We start from the raw sequence: 26,144 nt of genomic DNA on the forward strand, positions 1-26,144 counted from the left end.
TCTTCTCCAGATACTGCCAGTAAATAATCCTATTTCTCTATGTATCATCCAACCAGGACTTCGGTTGCTTTTCCTATGGCACAAAGTAGGGTTTCCAGGTTGGAATTCCCCTGTTTTTCCTATGGCATATAGTAGGGTCTCCAGGTTGGACTTCAGTTGTTTTTCCTGTGGTATAGAGCAGGATTTCTAGGTTTACAACTACGATCCATTCAGAGAAACCTTTAGAAGGGACTTCAACAATGGCGGTATTGCTGTTGTGGAGATGTTAATTCGAAGTAATATTTTGTCCCTCGTGGTCAGGGTTTTAAATCCCCAATACCACCCAATAAGGTCATGATCTGGGATGATCATCAGGTCATTGTATTAGGGAATTATCCTTCAGGCCTGCAGTTCAAGTTGTGAAGCTAAGACGAGATAGAATTATGGTCATGTTGGGGAACACAATTTTTGTGTACAATTTCGTGGATTTGAAGTTGGTGCATGACATTGATACGAAGGCAAACCCTAAGGGTTTGTGTGTTGTTTCTCATGCTCCCAAGAGCTTCATGTTGGCCTTCTCAGGCTGGCACTGTGAGAAGATGAGAGTCAAGCACTATGACCTCAAGAGGACCAGATTCATAACTTCCCATGACTCTAACATCACCTGCTTTCTGTTCACCATTGATGGCAGCCTCCTTACTCTATTCTCAAGACTGGAGAAGAATATCCGACTCAACTATTTCTGGACATGCTGTTTTCAGCTTGTTTGTGTAATTTAACACCAACGACTTCATTTTTATTGAATTTAGTGGAAGGCAATCTTTAATTGAAAATAGTATTCACCGCCATAATGAATTTGAAACCATATTTGCTAAACTCTCCAGGTGACACTTTTTACAATTCACTGTGTTGGATGCCTTTCATATTTTCTTGTTGCTAGATATCATGATCAGAGTAGGATAGGGATTGGTGCTACCGCATTTTATGAAACAAAGCCTTTGGATTCACTATATTATTGCAGTCTATTTTTCCATTACCACTCTGACTACTGTTGGATATGGAGAGTTGCATGCTGAAAATACGAGAGAAATGATATTTGATATCCTCTACATGTTATTTAATCTGGGTTTGACTGCATACTTGATATGAAACAAGTCAAATTTAATTGTAAATGGCACAAGCCCGACCTTGAAATCTGTAAGGAATATATTTTTAATAGATTTGTGTGTAGAAAAGTTATAGCTACATAATCTCTCTTTTCAATGAAAAAATTCTACGTCATATGAGGATTTCACTTTAATTTTAATTGCAGAGGGACAAAATTCAGGCAACTTCAAGATTTTATTTTAGGAATTAGCTGCCACTACAATTGCAAGATCAAATGTTGGCACATATATGCTTGAAATTCAAGGTAGAGTGATTGCTGCAAGAAGAAACATTAAATGATTTGCCAAATGGCATCCACACAAGCATTGCAAACATCTTGTTTTTTCCTATTGTTGATAATTGTATCTTTTCCAAGGAGTTTCACATGATTTTTTTTTCGAGTCGATAAGTATTGTCTAATTATGGTAAGGATACGCTATTTTTTGTCTTTCCTAGTGGGCTTCAATACAACAACTTGTATGAAAAAATAACCTAGTAGTCACCCTATGCTTGCAAGGTTTCAAAGATGAAGGCAAAGTACTTCCCCCCAAAGGAAGATGGCATTTTAATAAATGAAGCACCCACATATTTTTATGTGTTAGTGTCTGGTGCTATGGTAGGTATCTTTCTGAACATTACAGAGTCTAAAATTTAAAATTTCAGAGCTTTTAGGTGATTCACTTTATTTCTTTTGTCGAATGTGTGTCTTCAAATAGAGAACTGCAACAAACCATTGTAAATGTTGATGTGGAGCTAGACTAACATTGAAATTTTGTTTACTTTGCAGGACATACTAGCAGATAAAGACAAGGGTAAAACGGAGCAGGAAAGCTAATTTTTTTTTAAATGAAAGTGATTATTCAAGATTTTAGTATCTTCCTATTAGGAGTGTCATTACATAACAAGCATGAATATTGTAATGTTTGCACCTCATTTACAAATAAATTTGGAAAAACCATTTGTTTAACTTTATATTTTATTCACATTGGAAAATTTGAAGTACATAAATGGCATATCTCATTCCAAATAACTTGTTTGTTTTACCACAGGCATTAGTAGGACATACATTGTTTTGAAATCACAAAACTAACTCTGAATTTGGATATTTTCTTTTTCGGAAATTTTGTGCTGGATTCTGGTTCTTTTCATTCCCTTTTAATGTATTCAGTGCACATGCTACAAAATTTGTGAATTCTTAAACAGAGCCCTTTAACAAAATCCTCAAACAGGGAATAAGATAAATACACTCAGACTACTCTAATAACATCAATCTATTCTCGCAATTGCATAAAATGGGAAGCTTTTCCCCATGGAAGGTTTTGTGAGTAGCAGTTGTGGGGCGAGGGTGGGTATGTTGAGGGAGTAAGGTGACTACTCAGGGGTTGTTTCCAATTTACACAATCTGGAAAGTTTGGGTGTAGAAAGGGATTTAGGGTTACTGGTGAAATTGTAGACGAGTTGCAAATAAAATACAGTGTTTGCAGATGGGGCTATGTTCTTTTCATGATTACAAAATTCATGCAATGAAATGAGTTTTTTCATCTCTACAACTGCACTCCGGAAGTGTAATGATAGAAATCTATGATACCAGAAAATCGACCAATATGCCTGTTTCTTGTTCTTGTTTCGGTTACCATCTCGATACTACATTAGAATATTGCCAGTCAATTTCAAATACGTAATATATTCACGCATATGGAGGGGGGTCAAGTATCTTGTCCCTTGAAACCTTCTATCATCGTTTAGTTTCCGCCCACCCCACCCCCCTTTTCATTATTGTCTCTTATTTTTGGTAACACTAGCTGGAGCCATTTATTTGTGTATATGTGTTTTCTTGTGTCTGATGTAGATGCATCAAGTGGTCAATAGGCTAGAAAGTGTCTATATTTGACTCGAAGAATTCCTTTAGTTACTTTGATCTCTGTGATGCAAATGAGGGAGGGGTCATATATCCCGGCCATGCCAGAACCTGGGTAGCTAACACGTATGACTAGCAGTTTGGTTTTAAACATTGTATCTCACCAACATTCAAAATGAACAATAATACTGTAATAGAGTTATGGAACAAGAAGTCATGGTAGATATGACTTTTTAAATAGTATTGTTATGAAATTAGCTCACAAAAATATAGAAAAGATAGATAAACGCCTTAGAAATAAGCCTCTTTGAGGTGTGAGCCTCCTTTACATTACACAAATGAACAATTATTGGATGATACAAATGACAAGACCTCCTTTCTATATATAGGAGTCTAAGGGGTCATAATATAATCAAAGCCGACATAACAATAATAATGTAAGGGCACAATAATAACAATAATGGGCTTCTATGGGACACAATAATAACAATATGGGGACTACATGGGAAGAAAACTATAATAAGGGGGTTGTACTAATAACAATAAGGGGTTACACTAGTAGTATAGGGACCTAACATGCCCCGCTCATTCAAAATGTGTTGTCCTCAATACTTGAGTAGTTCTTGATGCTTCTATATAAAATTCTTGTCCTCCCATGTGGAATCTTTAGCAGGTAATTTCTTCCACTTGATGAGATACTCTAAAATTGACCGATTTCGTAGCTATCAGGTTCTTGTTCTGTGACCGCACCAAGTTCCAATATTATTTTTCCTTCCTCATCAAGTTCTGGCAATATTGTTTGAACTGGGATCTTCTACAACGTTTGAATGTGTGGCCACACTTCTTCATCCTTCTTCCATTCATCCCTTGCTTCATTTATCCAATCTGGTCGGATAATACAAATATCACAAAACAAAGCCTCCACATCCTCATCCTTTCTTGAGAATGCATCTACAACAACATTTTTCTTCCCTTTTTTGAAGATTATTTCAAAGTCATAACCCAACATATTTGTGACCCATTTTTCCTGTTCTTCTAAAGATAATCTTTGTTCTAAAAATTATGTCATGATCCATTTTTACCTTGAAGTGTCTTATCATTAGGTAAGGTCACCATTTATTAAGTGCATGTAGTATTGCTGACATTTCCTTCTCATAAATAGCTTGCTTGAGATGTAGTCATAAAAATACCCAATCGCCTACATCAAAACTTCTTTCACTGTGATGTTGATTTTCTTGTTGTTTCATTCGATTCTTGACCAAAGTGGTATTATCCTTTATAAGTTGGAGAACTTGTTGTTAATGCTCGATCTGATATTTCACTGCTCGATATTTTTCTTCTTGATATGTCCTTCTATCTTGAGAGTTTGAGTGGTAATTTCTTCCAATGCATTACAAGATATGGTTGGATTCATTTCTTGATTCGTGATGTGATCTTTCACTTCTTGAACATTTTTCTTCTTGATATGTCCTTCTATCTTGATAGTTTGAGGAGTGGTAATTCTGGCCAATGCATTACAGGATATGGTCGGATTCATTTCTTCTTTCTCGATGTGATCTTTCACTTCTTGAACATTTTTCTTCTTGATATGTCCTTCTATCTTGAGAGTTTGAGGAGTGGTAATTCTTGCCAATGCTTTACAAGATATGGTCGGATTCATTTCTTCTTTATTTGGGGTTGGTTCTTGGTGTATATCCTCTTCTTTTGATGTTTCTTGATCCTTTTCTTCCTCCTATTCACAATCAATGTAAAATAATTTCTTCTCAGCACACTTATGAGCTTTAATGTATTTGTTATCACAATTGTAACAAAGTCCTTTTGCTTTTTTTTCTTCCAATTGTTGTGGTTTCAACCTTGTAGGTTGTGGGAGGCTAGGGGAAACAACACCTCCATCTTTATAGTTGTGAGGGGTAGAATTCCTTGTTGCCATAATTTTGCTTTCCACTTTTCTTTACAACCTGAATGCCTTCTCCAATGAATCAGGTTCCCAAAGACGAACCTCATGTTGAATGTTATCCTTTAAAGTCCCTATGGAGACATCAATACTCTGATTCTCTGGAATTTCATTTTCAATTATATTCAATTTTTGAAAGTCCTCAATGTGCTCTACCATTGAACACTTTTGTTTGAGATTTATCAATTGGGTAAAGAATGTGTTTCTTTTTGTATCCTCATAATGTGCTATCATTTCCTCCGTGAAAATTGACCATGTAACAAGTGGTTTATGAGAATAAAGCCCTTTATACCATAAAAATTGATCTGGTTCTAAATATGAAGATGCAATACGTACCTTTTGTAACAGTTGCACTTCATGTAAATCAAAATATTGCTCCATATGTAGTATCCAATTTACCGAATCATTTCCATCAAACTTCCTCATATCGTATTTTCTTTATTTTAGGAGCTCAATCTTGAAACAACTGTAACTTTGTAATTTCGGATCTTCCAATCTTGAAATTCTGATCTACAGTAGCCCACTACGTCCTCTTTCCAATGCCATCATTCTGGTCAAAATTGTATTCTCCAAGAAAGCGTTATGTACAATCCCCCAAGATGGATTGATTATATACCTTCTCAAAAGATCAAACTTGTATGAAGTTCCACATGTCACTATTTTGACCTTCGGATCTGAAAAATATACACACAAAACTATAGTCCATCCTCTTTCTGTAACATCTTACGAAATTTCAATATGATGCTCAGAGAGACAGTTATGAATGTTTTCCCCCGGTCACCTGTTTGGGATTTAATTCAGGATCCTGTAGAAACCCTAAATGTCTCAAATTATATCTCTAAAAATATAGCGAGACAAGATTGGAAATTCTGACCTGAGCTTCACCAAGATTTCGGATCAAATGGGTTTTAATTTCAGAGTCTGGACCTTAGTAGAAACACAATTATAGCAAAACATACATGATGACTTGTTTTAGATGAAATTCTAGATCTTTCAAAAACCCTAACTTCCTCAGATAATATCTCTGAAACTATAGAGAGAAAGGATATGAAATTCGGACCGAAGGTGCAGATCTATTTCTTCTCAAATGGTTTTTTTTTTTTTTTTCTGAAACCTTGCAGCAAAAAAGTTATAGTGAAAATTCCACCATGACCTGTTTGGTGCAGCGAAACCATAGAATCCAAAGCTCTGATACCTAATGTTATGAAACCAGCTCACAGAAAGGATAGGAAAGATAAATAAACGCCTTAGAAATAAACCTCTTCGAGGGGGCAACCTCCTTTACATTACACACATGAACAATTCTTGGATGATACAAATGACAAGACCTCCTTTCTATATATAGGAGTTTAAGGGGTCATAATATAATCAGAGCCAACATAACAATAATAATGTAAGGGCACAATAATAACAATAGTGTTCTTCTATGGGGCACAATAATAACAATATGGGGTCTACATGGGCACAACAATATAATAAGGGTTTGTACTAAAAGAAATAAGGGGTTACACTAGTAGTATAGGGACCTAACAAGTATCTTCTTTGAACTTATATCTCCCATTTAAAAGTACAGTGAAAACAAATTTCAAATACATAACATAACTAGGTTGGTTTGCAATGGCTTCTCTCTCTCTTACACACGCGCACACACACATTCACATGCACATGTCTCTCCTTGTCTAAAGATGTACAAGGTTTGTTGATACTTACATATTTGTTAGCATAGTTTGAAGAAGAACAAAAAGAAATATAACTTTGCTCACAGGAAAAGTTGATCAACCGAAAACACCTCCCCATGACTCTGAAAATGTCTAGGCTTGTTACATCCAATTCACACTTCCGAGTGTTCGTTAAATTAAGGTGAATGGGACTAAATAATTCCTTCCCTTTGAACCAGAAATTGTTAAGTTTTGTTATTGATACTATTTAGTAACATCCATGACACACATATGCCATTATTTTTTAACTTAATCCCCACTATGTTTAACTTACTATTGGAGGCAATCTTGAATGGAAAGAGATGGAGGTGCTGATGAGACTTGGTCACTAATTCCTAGTGTACTTAAACCAAATATGTATAGAATGGATTTTTATATTTTGTATCCTGCCTGCCTCATTGTGAATATCTCATGTACAACTTGGTCAACGATGATCACTCACCTAACTCTATAATTTTTATTTCGTGACCCTCAGAATCTTGGCTGAAGATGATCACTCTCCACCAATTTTTTTCTTTCATAAATACCTAATACAATATAGAGTATACATCATGCATAGTTGCAACAATATTCTTTTATAACTCGCATTATCTTTTTCACATTTGTAAGTAATTTGCATTGTTGTTGACTGTACTAATGTCCATTAGTATCAAAACCTTAGATTAACTACTTTGGGAGTTCTTCAATTCCAGCTTCCTTGGTGTCCCTTTTATTCAAAATTATCCTCAACATCTCACCTCCAAGCTACTCTAGGAATCCATAGCACATGAATGCTCTCTTCTCCTATTAGCAGGTTAATAGACATGCATGCAGCACCTTCCCACTCCATCTTCTTTATCCATTTTTCCACGACTTTCCATACATTTTCTACAATCATAGTACTCTTCACAACTGTTAAAACCACATGTTTAATTGCCATGCTAGAGTGGATCCATATTGTGTCTATCATGGATTCTTGGCACAAATATTATCATAGATCATAACTAAAGTACTACAATTTTGGCATTCAACTTGCAATTTTTTCATGAAACTCTCCTCGACACAAATTCTTCCTGTGGTGCCACACTTAAAAACTCCAGGTCAATGTAGCTGGTGTTTCAGTTTTGTATCATGACTTTTAAACTTACCATTTCTCTCCTGGGGTCTATGATTTTCCAATTTTGTGCCTGACAAAAATACCTTGCCATATATGTCTCTTACTCTACATGTTGTTTTTTGATTAATTTATGAGTTAGGACTATTCAATATCTTCAAATATTGTAATGGAAGCTAGCAGAAGCTATTAACAACAAACAAATCAACTTTTCCAAGGAGTGTCAAAATGATTTTCTTTTCCAGTTGGTAAGTACTGTCCAGTTATGGTAAGATACCCTAATTTTTGTCTTTTCTAGTGGGCTTCAGTACAACAACTTTGAGGAAAAAATAACCTAATAGTCACCCTATGCTTGTAAGGTTTCAAAGATGAAGGCATAGTACATCCCCCCAAAGGAATATGTCATTTTAATGAATGAAGCACCCATAGGTCTTTATGTGTTAGTGTTTGATGCTATGGTAGGTATCTTTCTGAATGTTACGGAGTCTAAAATTTCAAAATTTTTAGTTGGTTCATATGTCTTCAAATAGATAACTGCAACAAAGTGTTGTAAATGTTGATGTGGAGCTAGAATAACATTGAAATTTTGTTTCATTTTGCAAGACATACTAGCACATAAAGACAAGGGTAAAACAGAGCAGGAAAGCTAATTTATTTTAAAGGAAAGCTATTATTCATGCTCTTAGTATCTTCTTGTTAGGAGATTCATTACGTAATAAGCATGAATATTAAAAGGTTTTCATTTCATTTACAAATAAATTTGGAACAACCATTTATTTCACTTTATGTTTTAGCACATGCATTATTTTGAAATCATAAAACCAATTCAGTTGGTTTCTTTACTATAAACTTGTCTCCTGCTACATTCCAAACTCTTGGGTAGTCCCAACATTACAATTCATAATGCTCATAATCAATGTTGCATTCAAAAATAAATGATAGTGTCAAATAATGTTTCAATTTTATTACGAAGTATATTTTATGCACATGTTTATTTTCATTAGCATTTATTGAATGAACCATTGAGGTCCAGTGATTTCTATAGGAGCCCTAGGCTACATCCAAATATTTTTATGGGATAAGGCTCGCTGATCTAAACCTATTGGAGAATTCAATAGGTTAAACAATATTTAATTTTCTTAGGCCAAGGGGTTTGACAAATCCCATCCATCCATAAGCTTGCAATATCCTACACCCCGAAAATAGTACATTTGGAGGATCTACAGACGTATGAATATCTAAACTAGTTAAAACTAATTTATAAATCCAAGATCCTTGATTGATTATACATAAGCATGTGCATGGTTATCCAGCTTGAGATTCCAGCTAACAATCTTAACTAGACTTGTAGAGTAGCATGAGCTTTTGTATCAAGAGTTTGTTAATGCCTGCACCTTGAGTGCCGCATTGCAATTCACGTTGTTAGGAAAAATGAGCAAATTCTACTACATTCCAATTCATGATCTTAGGAAAAACAGGAAAATTCAGCTACACGTATTTAACGAGTATGTATAGAGAGGAGATTCTAGATTTCATGTTAGAGAATAGAGTAGAGAACAGTTGGACTCATATGGATGCATCGGTTGTCTTGGTACTCTTAACAGGAATTTTATATGATCACACAAATATCTCAATATAATTGAGCATAAAGTTTTATTTTCCTAATCTATGATAGAAAACTATAACAAAGGGAATGGAGATACTTATCTACTCATACGTATTGTGAACAAATGCAATTAAATTACTTACAACATACATGAATAATGGTGAACATTCTCTTTAGCTAATTGAAATAATTGCAACATATTTTAAAACCATTTTGCAGTCAAGAGGTTATAAAAAATACCCATAGTAAAACAAAACTGAGCCGCCTATTTCCCCAATCCAATTTCAACATGGTATCAAAGTTATTTATGTGATTGTGATTCTTAGGAATTTCAAACGTAGGGAGAAAGGTATAGAAATCAGAGGTATTCAAGTTATTTTTTAGATTTGGGAGTTTGTGCAGACAACCTAAGGTATGAGGACAGATTGGATGGAGAAAGGAATAACAATGAGTCTATCAAAAGGAATTCAAACTAATTTTTAGATTAGGGAGTTTGTGCAGCTAGCTTCGGGTGTGAAGACAGATTGGATGGTGCCTCAAATTTATTATGGTGAATGGTGAGGGTTACATTTGTATTAGAAGAGAATAATCTCAAGGACATTGTGACTCTAGTTATAGATCTATAGCAGTTGAAAACTCATGACGAAAGGGAAGTGAAGGCTAGGTGGATGATTATGGATGATGCTATATTGGATCATTGGATCCATTGCATATCCAAGAAAAATATGGTGAATGAGATGTTTCATGGCTTATTTTTTGTACCTCAAATGTTTTATCCCTAAGAGATTAGAATTTTGTGATAGAATGCCAGGGATTAATTGAACTAGTTGTTCGAGTTGTTGTTGGGCACTTGGCTAATTTCATGCCCACATGTGTATTGTTCAATTTCTCCTCAGTAAGGCTCAATAGGGAAACTATCCACCAAAGTGGACAAACATCTAGTAGGTTTCCCTGCAAAGTATTCCTTGGAAAAGGAATCCCCGAGGGGTTAGTTCATGTGTATATCTTTATATTTGGTAATACATAGGTTTAGGTTTAAGGGTAGATGGCACAAATTCTATACCCAAATTCGCAAGGGGATTTGATTGTGAATGCATCTGATATTGATTAATGACTCTCGGGAAAGAAACTTTGACAACCATGTCAGCTAGGGAAGTCGTGTAATTGCAAACAATATAAAGTGCAGAAAATATGGTAGCTTATTTGTATGATTAAAGAAGAGTCTTGGACCTTTTCCCCCTGTATTATATTTTTGATAAGTTTGCAACCAGTTCATACAACCATGTCAACTAAGGAAGTCGTGCAATTGCAAGCAGTATAAAGTGTAGTAAATATGATAGCTTATTTGTATGATTAAAGAAGATTCTTGGATCTTGCCCACATGTATTATATTTTTGACAAGTTTGCAACCAGTTCATATCGAAGTTCACATTTTCTAAACCACATTTTGTTAAGGATATGATTCAAATACTATTGGATCTAAGTTATGCATTGTGTTCAAAATTTGCATCTACTGGATAGCTTTCTCCCAAGGATGGGTATTTTCTTGCTCCCATCAAATATCTTTGGATTTGAGGTAGAAAATGTGCTTATTTCTTACGATTCTAATGAGTTTTGCACCTGTGGCAGTGTTCTTAGTAACTTGTATGGAGGAAGGGTTTGTGGTCATATCCTCCATGTTTTGTTGGACTTCAAAGGACCGAATACGTTTGAGCTTGGACTTCAAAGGACTGGGTATTTTTGAGCAGACGAAGCTATTATTTGTTCTTAATTTAGACATGTTACTATCTTTTCTTGATTCTGCTAAGAAATCTAGTTTGAAAGAAGATTTCGATTTAAGCTTGTTTGTGTTGCTCATCCTCTGAGCACCTAATGTAACTCTTCATCCTTGATGGCTCTGACAAATTCCTTGACATCCCATGCCTCTGATGTGATATCTTCCTCTTTATCATGGAAACTTGCCTTCCCATCCACTTCTTCCCACTGTTTCTATTCTTCTTCTTCTCTTACTCCTTCCAATAGTCCTAGCAGCAGTGGAGGACTGAATTTAAGGCCAATCCAACTAGCCTTCAAATTTTGCATTGAGTGCTTATACCGGGGCACTCTCCTCATGGCTTCCCTCATCCTGTTTGGGGAGTGATACTCCCTAATCCGTAGGATGTATGGCAATGTATTCCACCTTCTCATGCAGGCATGAATGCAGTCATCTCCAAATAGTCTCTCCATGTCCTTGAAGTGAGCAATAGCCTGGGCCTGCTTATCAACATAGTCTAGGACAACTTGAGGATTAGCTGAAAGATGTTGGTGGGCATAGATGAGAGCTAAGGGGTCTGCTAGTTATGTTCTAATCATCAGGGGTTCACTCAGCTCTTTTGCCATCATTTTCTGGATTTCCACTGCCCTTTTCTCTTCATGGCTCATCCAAGATTCCATAGCCATCAGCTGTAAGTCTCCCAACGTAGCATTTGCATCCCACAAGCTCATGTCATTAAGTGCCATGTTGTGCAAGTAAAATTCTGCTAGCTTTGGTTTGTCCTCAACTGAACTGTGATCACATAAATGCATAAATTGGCCATAATCCTGAAAAGGTATCGTGACCCTCTAGGCCAGTGTCTTAATTCAAAATTGGATCCACTGATCCTTGAGGTACAGTGCATATGATTTGGCTGGTTGCTTGCACTGTAATGCTTCCATTTCCCAGCTGGCCATGCAGGCTAACTAGGCTTCCTCTTCCTGTAGTTTCCTTTTCAACATCAACACTTCACTTTCTACCTAGGATTCTCTTTCTTGTTGTTGTTTCATTAATGTCTCACTGTCTGTCTGGGGTTCCTCTTCCTGTTGCTGTCTTTTTAAGACAGACAGCTCATTTCCTCATTGAGGTTCCCTTTCTTGCAGCTACTTTTTCAACATTTCATTTTCTTCCTCCAATTGAGCTCTTCTGATGCTTTCTATATGCCTGACCATGCTCAATTCTTTACCCATTTCTCTCAACTTGTTTTCCCTGTTCCCAATATCTTCTACCCCTTTTGATTTTGAAATCTGCATCCATGTATGGGTCCTAACTCTTTCCTTTTCTAGCTCGAAGAAAAAATGCACTGCAAACTTTTGTGGGATGATCTTCCCACCTTCCAGAAGGTTGTACTAGGAGCCTAAGTTAGGCTGAGGTCTAGGCTCTGGTATCTCTTTTGTCTTGTCTTCCTCCTGGGTCTGTTCTTCTACCTTCTTTTCAAGTTTTTTAGTTTCTTTGAGCTTTACTAATGTCTCCTGTAGAGAGTTTTGTGCCTCCTGTAGGACTGTTTTAGAGTCCATTAATTTGATCCTTTCTTTCCAAGTGGAGGTCTTAGGACTTCCTCTCTCGTAAGTGATTATGCTTTTGGAGGGAGATTCCTCCCTTGTTGCAGTAGATACATCCTCAATGATGATGGGCTCCTTTGAAGGTGGCTGAGGCTTCCTCATCTTGATTTTGGTGCTCTTTCAAGCCTTGAAGTACATAGATGGATGTCTCTTTCTTTTCCTTTGGGCTTGGCTGGAGTACTAAGTGCAACAAAAAGAGCTGTTGCTTCTCTTGCTAGTGTCTCAGGAGACACTTCTTCTTGTTGTGCTTCTTCCTTTCCATCTGATATTTTTCCTGTGTCTGTTGTCTTTGATTTTGTTCCTGTTGTCTCTTGTGTTGTTTTCTCCTCTCCTTGCTAAGTTTCCGACTTTCCTGTGGCAGCCTTTTTCTGAGTTGTCTTGGGTTTCTTCTTTTCAGTTCTTGTCCTCTTCTTTTTCTCTATTGTGGTTTTCCCTTTTTCTGCTTTTGATGTTGTTTTCTTCTCTGCTTTAGGTTCATCTGTGGTGGTGTCATGTTTCTCCTCTCCTCTCTATTTTTCTTCTTTTTCTTCTTCCAATTGAATGTTCTGTTCTTCTTCATGGATTTCCTTCTCAGCTTCCTCTTTTTGTTCCTCCTCTTCACTTCCAGATGGACTAAGGTCATCAGTGAGAGTTTTTATGTCATCTTCTTTAGTCATGTTCCTGAAAATCTCCCAAGCTATAGGGATTGTGTAAGTGTGGAGGGCATCCTCCACCAGCAATTTAATGAGCCCATGGTGAGCCAGCTAGTCTGGAACCCCTGCATTCAATTTGGTGCTACACTCTATCAAGGATTGGAGGAGAAAATATGGAAGACTGAGTTTTCTAGATGCAGGCAGATCCACATGTGCCATATATTAGTTCATGTAATAGTCTGAAATGATAACCATAAACGATGCTTTATCTTCCTTCACAGGAGATATACTTCATGATCTGATAGTTGACCTCACCCCATGGATAAGGTATACCTGTCCTTCTGATCCCATTCTTATCATCCACAAGATGTTCATCAGGCTGGAAAAAGGTATTTTTAGCAATCTATCCTAGTGGTTTTTATTCTTTGCTCCAGGGGAGCCCAAGTGGGAGACTTGTAATTGTAATGATGAACTCTGGTGTAAGTTATATGGTTAGACCCCTGACACTGACTGTAGCATGGGATTTTGAGTGGGGTTTTAAAGACAATAAAAATTCCTTAGTGACTTCCTCATCATACCCATGAAACTTCTCAAAGAAAGGCATCCAATTTGCCCTGGTAAAGAGGGCCACCACTTCTGGATGTTCATGCAATTTAGTTGAATTCAGAGGCTCCTTCCTCATAAAACCCCCTGTCATGATGTTCAGAGACTACTGGAATGTTTCAGGTGAGGAGGAAGGCAGCAAATTTTCAAACATGAAAATAGAGGAACAACTAAGGTTTTTTCTGGAACCAGAGAGAGAATTTTTTGTCTTCTTCCTTTTTAACAAAAGCAATTTGAAATTTTCCTTCCCTTCAAACTCTATTCTCAAACTTAATTTACTTCTCGGTCTGTTTGAGGGAAACAATATCTTTTAAAAAAACAGAGAGTATACAAGATAGTGTTTCTTTCTTTTCACAAAGTAAGCAGACCACCCAATGCAAATTCACTATTTTACAGGCTTAATTTCCTATGGTTGCATCCTTTCTTTACATAGCAGAATACCGCGGAGGAGAAAGGGATAGAATTTCAGTTCAGAGAGTAAATGGAGAAACTATATATATTTCTCAAACACAGAGGTAGACTTCTGTTCTTACTTTTCCTTTCTTTTCAACTCATTACTTCGCTTCAAATCCACCACCTTCTGTAGATATATGAAATGTAGAGTGGGTTTTACTGAGCCTATCTTTTCGAGCTCGAATTTGGTATAGAAAATCCTGAATTTTCCTCTGCTACTCATTGGCCCTCCTATAGAAGGGCTCCTGTAGGACTTTGTTTTTCGCTCCTGTAGAGTGTGATAATGCTCTTGTAGAAGGCCGATAAGTGGAAGGGTTTTGAAACTGACAGAAAGCGACTACTTCAAGGTTCTGGAGGTGGTAGGTAGGTTGTTGCAGTCGAGAGCACAATGATGCAAATGAAAACAAAGGTGATGAGGACGTCGATTGTAGTGTACTTAAGCTTACGGGAGCTTACAAGCATGTTTTGTGGTGACGAGGTGAGGTGGCAGGAAGGGTACATTACCTTCATCCGGACCGTTGGTCCCTACTCTAGTTCCATTATGATACTTCATGTTGCCTACCTGGAATCACTTCTGTTATTCTCGTTATACGCTGCCACCACTACTTGTTTTGAGTTTTTCTTCCCAAGTTGACTGAACACACATGCCGATACACCCACTGAACACTGTTTGAATTGGACAAGGCACTCTTTGAACTGGATGAGGGGTTCTGTTTGAAATGGATGAGGGTGGCCAATTAGCTGGCCACCAATTTCGTTTAATCGCAACCATCTCAATTGTAACATGACTTAAATTACCATGACACTTGCCCAATAATTTTTGTTATATTATTTATTTTTCCTTCCTCATCAAGTTCTGGCAATATTGTTTGAACTGGGATCTTTTACAACTTTTGAATGTGTGGCCACACTTCTTCATCCTTCTTCCATTCATCCCTTACTTCATTTATCCAATCTGGTTGGATAATACAAATAGCACAAAACAATGCTTCCACATCCTCATCCTTTCTTGAGAATGCATCTACAACAACATTTTTCTTCCCTTCTTTTGAAGATTATTTCAAAGTCATAACCCAACATATTTGTGACCCATTTTTTTTGTTCTTCTAAAGATAATCTTTGTTCTAAAAATTATTTAAGACTGTCATGATCCATTTTTACCTTGAAGTGTCTTCCCATTAGGTAAGGTCACCATTTCTTAAGTGCATGTAGTATTGCCGACATTTCCTTCTCATAAATAGCTTGCTTGAGATGTAGTCATAAAAATACCCAATCGCCTACATCAAAACTTCTTTCACTGTGATGTTGATGTTCTTTTTGTTTCATTCGATTCTTGACCAAAGTGGTATTATCCTTTAAAAGTTGGAGAACTTGTTGTTAATGCTTGATCTGATATTTCACTGCTCGAATATTTTTCTTCTTGATATGTCCTTCTATCTTGAGAGTTTGAGGAGTGGTAATTTCTTCCAATCCATTACAAGATATGGTTGGATTCATTTCTTGATTCTCGATGTGATCTTTCACTTCTTGAACATTTTTCTTCTTGATGTGTCCTTCTATCTTGATAGTTTGAGGAGTGGTAATTCTTGCTAATGCATTACAGGATATGGTCAGATTCATTTCTTCTTTCTCGATGTGATCTTTCACTTCTTGAACCTTTTTCTCCTTGATATGTCCTTCTATCTTGAGAGTTTGAGGAGTGGTAATTCTTGCCAATGCTTTACAAGATATGGTCGGATTCATTTCTTCTTTATTTGGGGTTGGTTCCTGGTGTATATCCTATTCTTTTGATGTTTCTTGATCCTTTTCTTCCTCCTATTCACAATCAATGTAAAATAATTTCTTCTCAGCACACTTATGACCTTTAATGTATTTGTTATCACAATTGTAACAAAGTCCTTTTGCTTTTTTTTCTTCCAATTGTTGTGGTTTCAACCTTGTAGGTTGTGGGAGGCTAGGAGAAACAACACCTCCATCTTTATAGTTGTGAGGGGTAGAATTCCTTGTTGCCATAATTTTTCTTTCCACTTTTCTTTACAACCTGAATGCCTTCTCCAGTGAATCAGGTTCCCAAAGGCGAACCTCATTTTGAATGTTATCCTTTAAAGTCCCTATGGAGACATCAATACTCTGATTCTCTGGAATTTCATTTTCCATTATATTCAATTTTTGAAAGTCCTCAATGTGCTCTACCATTGAACACTTTTGTTTGAGATTTATCAATTGGGTAAAGAATGTGTTTCTTTTTGTATCCTCATAATGTGCTATCATTTCCTCTGTGAAAATTGACCATGTAACAAGTGGTTTACGAGAACAAATCCCTTTATACCATAAAAATTGATCTGGTTCTAAATATGAAGATGCAATACGTACCTTTTGTAACAGTTGTACTTCATGTAAATCAAAATATTAGTCCATCTGTAGTATCCAATTTACCGAATCATGTCCATCAAACTTCCTCATATCGTGTATTCTTTATTTTAGGAGCTCAATCTTGAAACAACTGTAACTTTGTAATTTCGGATCTTCCAATCTTGAAATTGCGATCTATAGTAGCCCACTACATCCTCTTTCCAATGCCACCATTCTGGTCAAAATTGTATTCTCCAAGAAAGAGTTATGTACAATCTCCCAAGATGGAATGATTATATACCTTTTTAGAAGATCGAATTTGTATGAAGTTCCACATGTTATTGTTTTGACCTTCGGATCTTAAACATATACACATAAAACTATAGTCCATCCTCTTTCTGTAACTTCTTATGAAATTTCAATATGATGCTCAGAGAGACAGTTATGAATGTTTTCCCCAGGTCACCTGTTTGGGATTTAATTTGGGATCCTGTAGAAACCCTAAATGTCTCAAATTATATCTCTAAAAATATAGCGAGACAAGATCGAAAATTCCAACCGGAGCTTCACCAAGATTTCGAATCAAATGGGTTTTAATTTCAGAGTCTGAACCTTAGTAGAAACACAATTATAGCGAAACATCCATGATGACCTGTTTGAGATGAAACTCTAGATCTTTCAAAAACCCTAACTTCCTCAGATAATATCTCTGAAACTATAGAGACAAAGGATATGAAATTCAGACCCGAGGTGCAGATCTATTTCTTCTCAAATGGGTTTCTTTTTTTCTTTTGAAACTTTGCAGTAAAAACGTTATAGTGAAAATTCCACCATGACCTGTTTGAAGCAGCGAAACCATAGAATCCAAAGCTCTGATACCAAATGTTATGAAACCAGCTCACAAGAAAGATAGGAAAGATACATAAACGCCTTATAAATAAGCCTCTTTGAGGGGGCAACCTCCTTTACATTACAAAAATGAACAATTCTTGGATGATAAAAATGACAAGACCTCCTTTCTATATATAGGAGTCTAAGGGGTCATAATATAATCAGAGCCAACATAACAATAATAATGTAAGGGCGCAATAATAAAAATAGTGTGCTTTTATGGGGCACAATAATAACAATATGGGGACTACATGGGCACAACAATATAATAAGGGGATTGTACTAAAAACAATAAGGGGTTACACTAGTAGTATAGGGACCTAACAAGTATCTTCTTTGAACTTATATCTCCCATTTAAAAGTACAGTGAAAACAAATTTCAAATACATAACATAACTAGGTTGGTTTGCAATGGCTTCTCTCTCTTTTACACATGCGCACACACACATTCACATGCACATGTTTCTCCTTGTCTAAAGATGTAGAAGGTTTGTTGATACTTACGTATTTGTTAGCATAGTTTGAAGAAGAACAAAAAGAAATATAACTTTGCTCACAGGAAAAGTTGATCAACCGAAAACACCTCCCCATGACTCTGAAAATGTCTAGGCTTGTTACATCCAATTCACACTTTCGAGTGTTCGTTAAATTAAGGTGAATGGGACTAAATAATTCCTTCCCTTTGAACCAGAAGTTGTTAAGTTTTGTTATTGATAATTTTTAGTAACATCCATGACACACATGTTTCTCCTTGTCTAAAGATGTATAAGGTTTGTTGATACTTACGTATTTGTTAGCATTGTTTGAAGAAGAACAAAAAGAAATATAACTTTGCTCACAGGAAAATTTGATCAACAGAAAACACCTCCCATTACTCGGAAAATGTCTAGGCTTGTTATATCCAATTCACACTTCCGAGTGTTCGTTAAATTAAGGTGAATGGGGCTAAATAATTCCTGCCCTTTGAACCAGAATTTGTTAAGTTTTGTTATTGATAATTTTTAGTAACATCCATGACACACATATGCCATTATTTTTTAACTTAATCCCCACTATGTTTAACTTATTGTTGCAGGAAATCTTGAATGGAAAGAGATGGAGGTACTGATGAGACTTGGTCACTAATTCCTAGTGTACTTAAACCAAATATGTATAGAAATAGATTTTTATATTTTGTATCCTTCTTACCTCATTGTGAATATCTCATGTACAACTTGGTCAACAATGATCACTCAGCTAACTCTATAATTTTTATTTCGTGACCCTCAGAATCTTGGCTAAAAATGATCACTCTCCACCAATTTTTTTCTTTCATAAAAACCTAATACAATATAGAGGATACATCATGCATAGTTGCAACAATATTCTTTTATAACTCGCATTATCTTTTTCACATTTGTAAGTATTTTGCATTGTTGTTGACTGTACTAATGTCAGTTAGTATCAAAACCTTAGATTAACTACTTTGGGAGTTCTTCAATTCCAGCTTCCTTGGTGTCCCTTTTATTCAAAATTATCCTCAACATCTCACCTCCAAGCTACTCTAGGAATCCATAGCACATGAATGCTCTCTTCTCCTATTAGCAGGTTAATAGACATGCATGTAGCACCTTCCCACTCCATCTTCTTTATCCATTTTTCCACGACTTTCCATACATTTTCTACAATCATAGTACTCTTCACAACCGTTAATACCACATGTTTAATTGCCATGCTAGAGTGGGTTCATATTGTGTCTATCATGGATTCTTGGCACAAATCTTATCATAGATCATAACTGAAGTACTACAATTTTGGCATTCAACTTGCAATATCAAGCACACTTGCAATTTTTTCATGAAACTCTCCTCGACAAAAATTCTTCCTGTGGTGCCACACTTCAAAACTCCAGGTCAATGTAGCTGGTGTTTCAGTTTTGGATCATGACTTTTAAACTTACCATTTCTCTCCTGGGGTCTATGATTGTCCAATTTTGTGTCAGACAAAAATACCTTGCCATGTGTGTCTCCTACTCTACATGTTGCTTTTTGATTAATTTATGAGTTAAGACTGTTCAATATCTTCAGATATTGTAATGGAAGCTATCAGAAGCTATTAACAACAAACAGATCAACTTTTCCAAGGAGTGTCAGAATGATTTTCTTTTCCAGTTGGCAAGTACTATCAAGTTATGGTAAGATAACATATTTTTTGTCTTTGCTAGTGGGCTTCAGTACAACAACTTTGAGGAAAAAATAACCTAATAGTCACCCTATGCTTGTAAGGTTTCAGAGATGAAGGCATAGTACTTCCCCCCAAAGGAATATGTCATTTTAATGAATGAAGCACCCACAGGTCTTTATGTGTTAGTGTTTGGTGCTATGGTAGGTATCTTTCTGAATGTTACAAAGTCTAAAATTTCATAATTTTTAGTTGGTTCACTTTATTTCTTTTACCGAATGTATGTATTCAAATAGATAACTGCAACAAAGTGTTGTAAATGTTGATGTGGAGCTAGAATAACATTAAAATTTTGTTTCATTTTGCAAGACATACTAGCAGATAAAGACAAGGGTAAAACAACGCAAGAAAGCTAATTTATTTTAAAGGAAATTGATTATTCATGCTCTTAGTATCTTCTTGTTAGGAGATTCATTACATAATAAGCATGAATATTAAAAGGTTTTCATTTCATTTACAAATAAATTTGGAACAACCATTTATTTCACTTTATGTTTTAGTCACATTGGAAAGTTTGAAGTACAGAAATGACATGTCTCATTCCAAATGACTTGTTTGTTTTACACAAGTTATTAGTAGCACATACATTATTTTGAAATCATAAAACTAATTGAGTTGGTTTCTTTACTATAAAACTATCTCCTGCTATATTCCAAACTCTTCGGCAGTCCCAACATTACAATTCATAATGCTCATAATCAATGTTGCATTCAAAAATAAATGATAGAGTCAAAGAATGTTTCAATTTTATTACAAATTACATTTTATGCACATGTTTATTTTCATTAGCATTTATTGAATGAACCATCGAGGTCCAGTGATTTCTACAGGAGCCCTAGGCTACATCCAAATATTTTTATGGGATAAGGCTAGCTGATCTAAACCTATTGGAGAATTCAATAGGTTAAACAATATTTAATTTTCTTAGGCCAAGGGGTTTGACAAATCCCGTCCATCCATAAGCTTGCAATATCCTACACCCTCACAATTCTACATTTGGAAGATCTACAGAGGTATGAATATCTAAACTAGTTATTTAACTAATTTATAAATCCAAGATCGTTGATTGATTATATATAAGCATGTGCATGGTTATCCATCTTTAGATTCTAGCTAACAATATTAACTAGACTTGTAGAGTAGCATGAGCTTTTGTATCAAGAGTTTGTTAATGCATGCACCTTGAGTGCTACATTGCAATTCACGTTCTTAGAAAAATGAGCAAATTCTACTACACTCCAATTCATGATCTTAGGAAAAACAGGAAAATTCTGCTACACGTATTTAATGAGTATGCATAGAGAGGATATTCTAGATTTCATGTTAGATAATAAAGTTTTATTTTCCTAATCTATGATAGAAAACTATGACAAAGGGAATGGAGATACTTATATGCTCATACGTATTGTGAACAAATGCAATTAAATTATTTACAACATACATGAATAATGGTGAACATTCTCTTTAGCTGATTGAAATAATTGCAACATATTTTAAAACCATTTTGCAGTCAAGAAATTATAAAAAGTACCCAAAGTAAAACAAAACTGAACCACCTATTTCCCCAATCCAATTTCAACATGGTATCAAAGTTATTTATGTGATTGTGATTCTTAGGAATTTGCAACGTAGGGATAAATGTATAGAAATCAGAGGAATTCAAGTTATTTTTTAGTTTTGGGAGTTTTTGCAGACAGCCTCAGGTGTCAGGATAGATTGGATGGAGAAAGGAATAGAAATCAGTCTATCAGAAGGAATTCAAACTAATTTTTAGATTAGGGAGTTTGTGTAGCTAACCTCAGGTGTGAAGACAGATTGGATGGTGCCTCAAATTTATTATGGTGAATGGTGAGGGTTACATTTGTATTAGAAGAGAATAATCTCAAGGACATTGTGACTCTAGTTATATATCTATAGCAGTTGAAAACTCATGACGAAAAGGAAGTGAAGGCTAAGTGGATGATTGTGGATGATGCTATATTGCATCATTGGATCCATTGCATATCCAAGAAAAATATGGTGAATGAGATGTTTCATGGCTTATTTCTTCTACCCCAAATGTTTTATCCCTAGGAGATTAGAATTTTGTGATAGAATGTCGGGGACTAATTGAACTAGTTGTTTGAGTTGTTGTTGGGCACTGGGTAATTTCATGCCCACATGTGTATTGTTCAATTTCTCCTCAGTAAGGCTCAATAGGGAAACTATCCACCAAAGTGGACAAGCATCTAGTAGGTTTGCCTGCAAAGTATTCCTTGGAAAAAGAATCCCCGAGGGGTTAGTTCATGCATATGTCTTTATATTTGGTAACACATAGGTTTAGGTTTAAGGGTAGATGGCACAAATTCTATACCCAAATTCGCAAGGGGATTTGATTGTGAATGCATCTGATATCGATTAATGATTCTCAGGAAAGAAACTTTGACAACCATGTCAGCTAGGGAAGTCGTGTAATTGCAAACAATATAAAGTGCAAAAAATATGGTATCTTATTTGTATGATTAAAGAAGAGTCTTGGACCTTTTCCCCGTGTATTATATTTTTGATAAGTTTGCAACTAGTTCATACAACCATGTCAACTAAGGAAGTCGTGCAATTGCAAGTAGTATAAATTGCAGTAAATATGGTAGCTTATTTGTATGATTAAAGAAGATTCTTGGATCTTGGCCCCATGTATTATATTTTTGACAAGTTTGCAACCAGTTCATATCAAAGTTCGCATTTTCTAAACTACATTTTGTTAAGGATATGCTTCAAATACTATTGCATCTAAGTTATGCATTGTGTTCAAAATTTGCATCTACTGGATAGCTTGCTCCCAAGGATGGGTATTTGCTTGCTCCCATCAAATACCTTTGGATTTGAGGTAGACAATGTGTTTATTTCTTACGATTCTAATGAGTTTTTGCACCTGTGGCAGTGTTCTTAGTAAGTTGTAGGGAGGAAGGGTTTGTGGTCATATCTTCCATGTTTTGTTGGACTTCAAAGGACCGAATACGTTTGAGCTTGGACTTCAAAGGACTGGGTAGTTTTGAGCGGATGAAGCAATTTTTTGTTCTTAATTTAGACATGTTACTATCTTTTCTTGATTCTGCTAAGAAATCTAGTTTGAAAGAAGATTTCGATTTCGAGAAGACAGAACAATATAGTTTGAAAAAGGATTCTATTTTGAGAAATACATGGGTAGTTTTTGATCACCTCCAGAATGAGAATAACATTGTTAATCAGGACAAAGAGTAAACACTATTCAAATGAAATTTTAATCATTGGTATCAAATACTTTGACTCTTCTAATACTTGGGAGATTTGAGGCATGAAACTTTCCAAGAAAAAAATCTTCCAACTCAAATGTTTCAATGCTTTGTTCTTAAGACTCCAGATCAGTGCTTGACTCTCAAGACGAGAGAGGAATATCCGACCCAACTATTTCTGGACATGTTGCTTTAAGCCTTTTTTTGTAAGTTAACACCAATAAATTTATTTTGCTTGATTTTAGTGGAAGGCAATGTTTAATTGCAAATAGTATTCACCGGCATAATGAATTTGAAACCATATTTTCTCAATAGTGTAGTTAACACTTTTTGCAGTTCACTATGCTAGATGCCTTTCATATCTGCTTGCTGCTAGATATCATGATCCAAGTAGGACATGGATTGGTGCTGCATTTCCATATTTTATGAAACAAAGCCTTTGGATTCTCTATATTATTGCAATCTATTTTTCCATTACCACTCTGACCATTGTTGGATATGGAGACCTGCATGCCGAAAATATGAGAGAAATGATATTTGATATCGTCTACATGCTATTTAATCTAGACTTGTCTGCATACTTGATAGTAAACATGACAAATTTAATTGTACATGACACAAGCGAGACCATAAAATTTGTAAGGAATATAGTTTTAATAGATTTGTGTATAGAAAAGTGATATCTACATATTCTCTCTTTTCAATGCAAAAATGATATGTCATATGAGGATTTGACTTTTATTTCGATTGTAGAGGGACACAATTCAGGAAATGTCAAGATTTCCCTTTAGGAATCAGTTGCCACTGGAATTGCAAGATAAAATGTTGGCACATATATGCTTGAAATTCATGACAGAGGTATTGCAACAAGAAGAAACATTAAATAATCTTCCAAAGGCCATCCGCACAAGCATCACAAACGTCTTGTTTTTTCCTATTGTTGATAAATTATATCCTTTCCAAGGAGTGTTGCATGATTTTCTTTTCCAGCTAGTAAGTACTACCTACTTATGGTAAGGATACCTTATCTTTTGTCTTTGCTAGTGGGCTTCAATACAACAACTTTGAGGAAAAATTAAACTAACATTCACCCTCTTCTTGGAAGGTTTCAGAGATGAAGGAAGATTACTTTCCCCCAAAGGAAGATGTCATTTTAATCAATGAAGCACCCACGTATTTTTATGTGTTAGTGTCTAGTGTAGTGGTGTTGTGGTAGATATCTTTCTAAATGTTACAGAGTCTAAAATTTCAGAACTTTTAGGTGGTTCACTTTATTTCTTTTGCCGAATGTGTGTCTTGAAATAAAGAACAACAACAAAGCATTGTAAATGTTGATGTGAAGCTACAATAACATTGAAATTTTGTTTCATTTTATAGGACATACCAAAAGACAAAGACAAGCATAAAACATAGTAGGCAAGCTATTTTTTTTAAATTTAAGTGATTATTCATGCTCTTAGTATCTTCTTGTGAGGAGATTCATTACATAATAAGCATTAATATTATAATGTGTGCATCTCATCTTCGAATAAATTTGGAACTACCATTTGTTTCACTTCATGTTTTAGTCACATTAGAAAGTTTGAAGTACAAAAATGACATATCTTATTCCAAATGACTTGCTTTTTTGACCCTGGAAATTAGTATCACATACATTGTTTTGAAATCACAAAAATAAGTCAGATGGTTTCTTTATTGTGAACTCGTGTCATGCTGCATTCTAGATTCTTGGGCAATCCGAGCTTGGAGATGTTTTTTGAGAAACTGAAGTGCTCTTTTATAGACCACAAAAATACACAGTCCATACAAAGAGGCTTTCTCAACTTTTACGACTGAACCACAATTCATTCATGAATATTTTACAATCTAATAATGCAGATGGATTGACCATCATGAACAACCTTCTTAATGTTTACAAGCAAGAATTACGATAAATATGTCGAATGAACTTACCATAATAGGTTTTTCTGGGAAGAGGATCAATTAAATGTATTATTGTAAGGTCTTGGTTAGTATTGCAGGAAAACTTAACTTCGTGTTAATATGACTCTAGCAATTGAAGGAACTGAAGGACCCAAATTTTGGACAACTTTCAAAAGAAATAGATCAGTTGCTAGCTAAAAGAAGAATGGATGTTCCTGTTTGTCTATGTTCTATTGCTCCAATAGGGGATGCCCTTCTAATGGAGGAATTATTGAAGAGAGGGATGGATCCTAATGAATCAAACTACAATTGTTGCACACCCTTGGTAAATTTCAAAACTAAAATTCATTTTGATCAATAGAGTTTCATGGTCTTCACAACACTTTCTTTATGTTTTTGTGGTTCCTGACTTAAGTACATATTTTAGTTTGAAGGCATACACTGCTATGAGTGGGATAACTGATTAAAACTTTCCATTTTGTTTTGTTTTGTTATAAGCACATTACTACAACAAATGGCTTTAAGGATTGTGTCAACCTTCTTTTAGAATATGGAGAAAATGTCAATAAAAAGAGTATATTTTCGCCTCCCTTGTGCACTCGTTAGTTGTTTTCCCAATCAAGGAGTGTATTTCTTAATATAAACACGAGTTCTAAAATTTTCTCTCAAGCTCAATGAAATCAACATATTTTTAAATTTCAAAATGTTGCCACCATTAATAATATGAAGAATTTGACCACAGTATATTTAACATTTCATAAACTGAATAGATGAAGATAGAAGTGTTCCTCTATGGGAAGCAATACTGATCCAACATAAACCAGTTTCCACATTACTTTTTGATAATGGTGCAAATATTCAGACCGGTACTATTGCCAGTTTCCTCTGCACTGCTACACAAAATAAGGATTTCGATATGTTGAACGATTTACTAAGTTATGGATTAGATATAAATCCAACAAATGGATATGGGAACACATCCCTCGATGTTTCCATCAGTGATGGATTGACAGAGGTAGTGAAATATCTTTTGGATCATGGAAGAGACATGAACAAAACAGATTGTAGTGATTGGACACCAAAAGCTTTGGTCAGAGAATCAAGGACATGA

At 35.5% G+C, this 26,144-nt stretch overlaps 1 pseudogene; it reads left to right on the forward strand.

Moving 5' to 3' along the window:
* The first annotated feature begins 422 nt into the window (after nt 1-422).
* LOC149196892 (potassium channel AKT1-like) lies at nt 423-26,144 on the forward strand (annotated as a pseudogene).

Source organism: Pinus tabuliformis, chromosome 2_2 (assembly GCF_031772625.1).
Source record: "Pinus tabuliformis cultivar Carrire ecotype Pingquan chromosome 2_2, CPIR1, whole genome shotgun sequence".
Taxonomy (NCBI): domain Eukaryota; kingdom Viridiplantae; phylum Streptophyta; class Pinopsida; order Pinales; family Pinaceae; genus Pinus; species Pinus tabuliformis.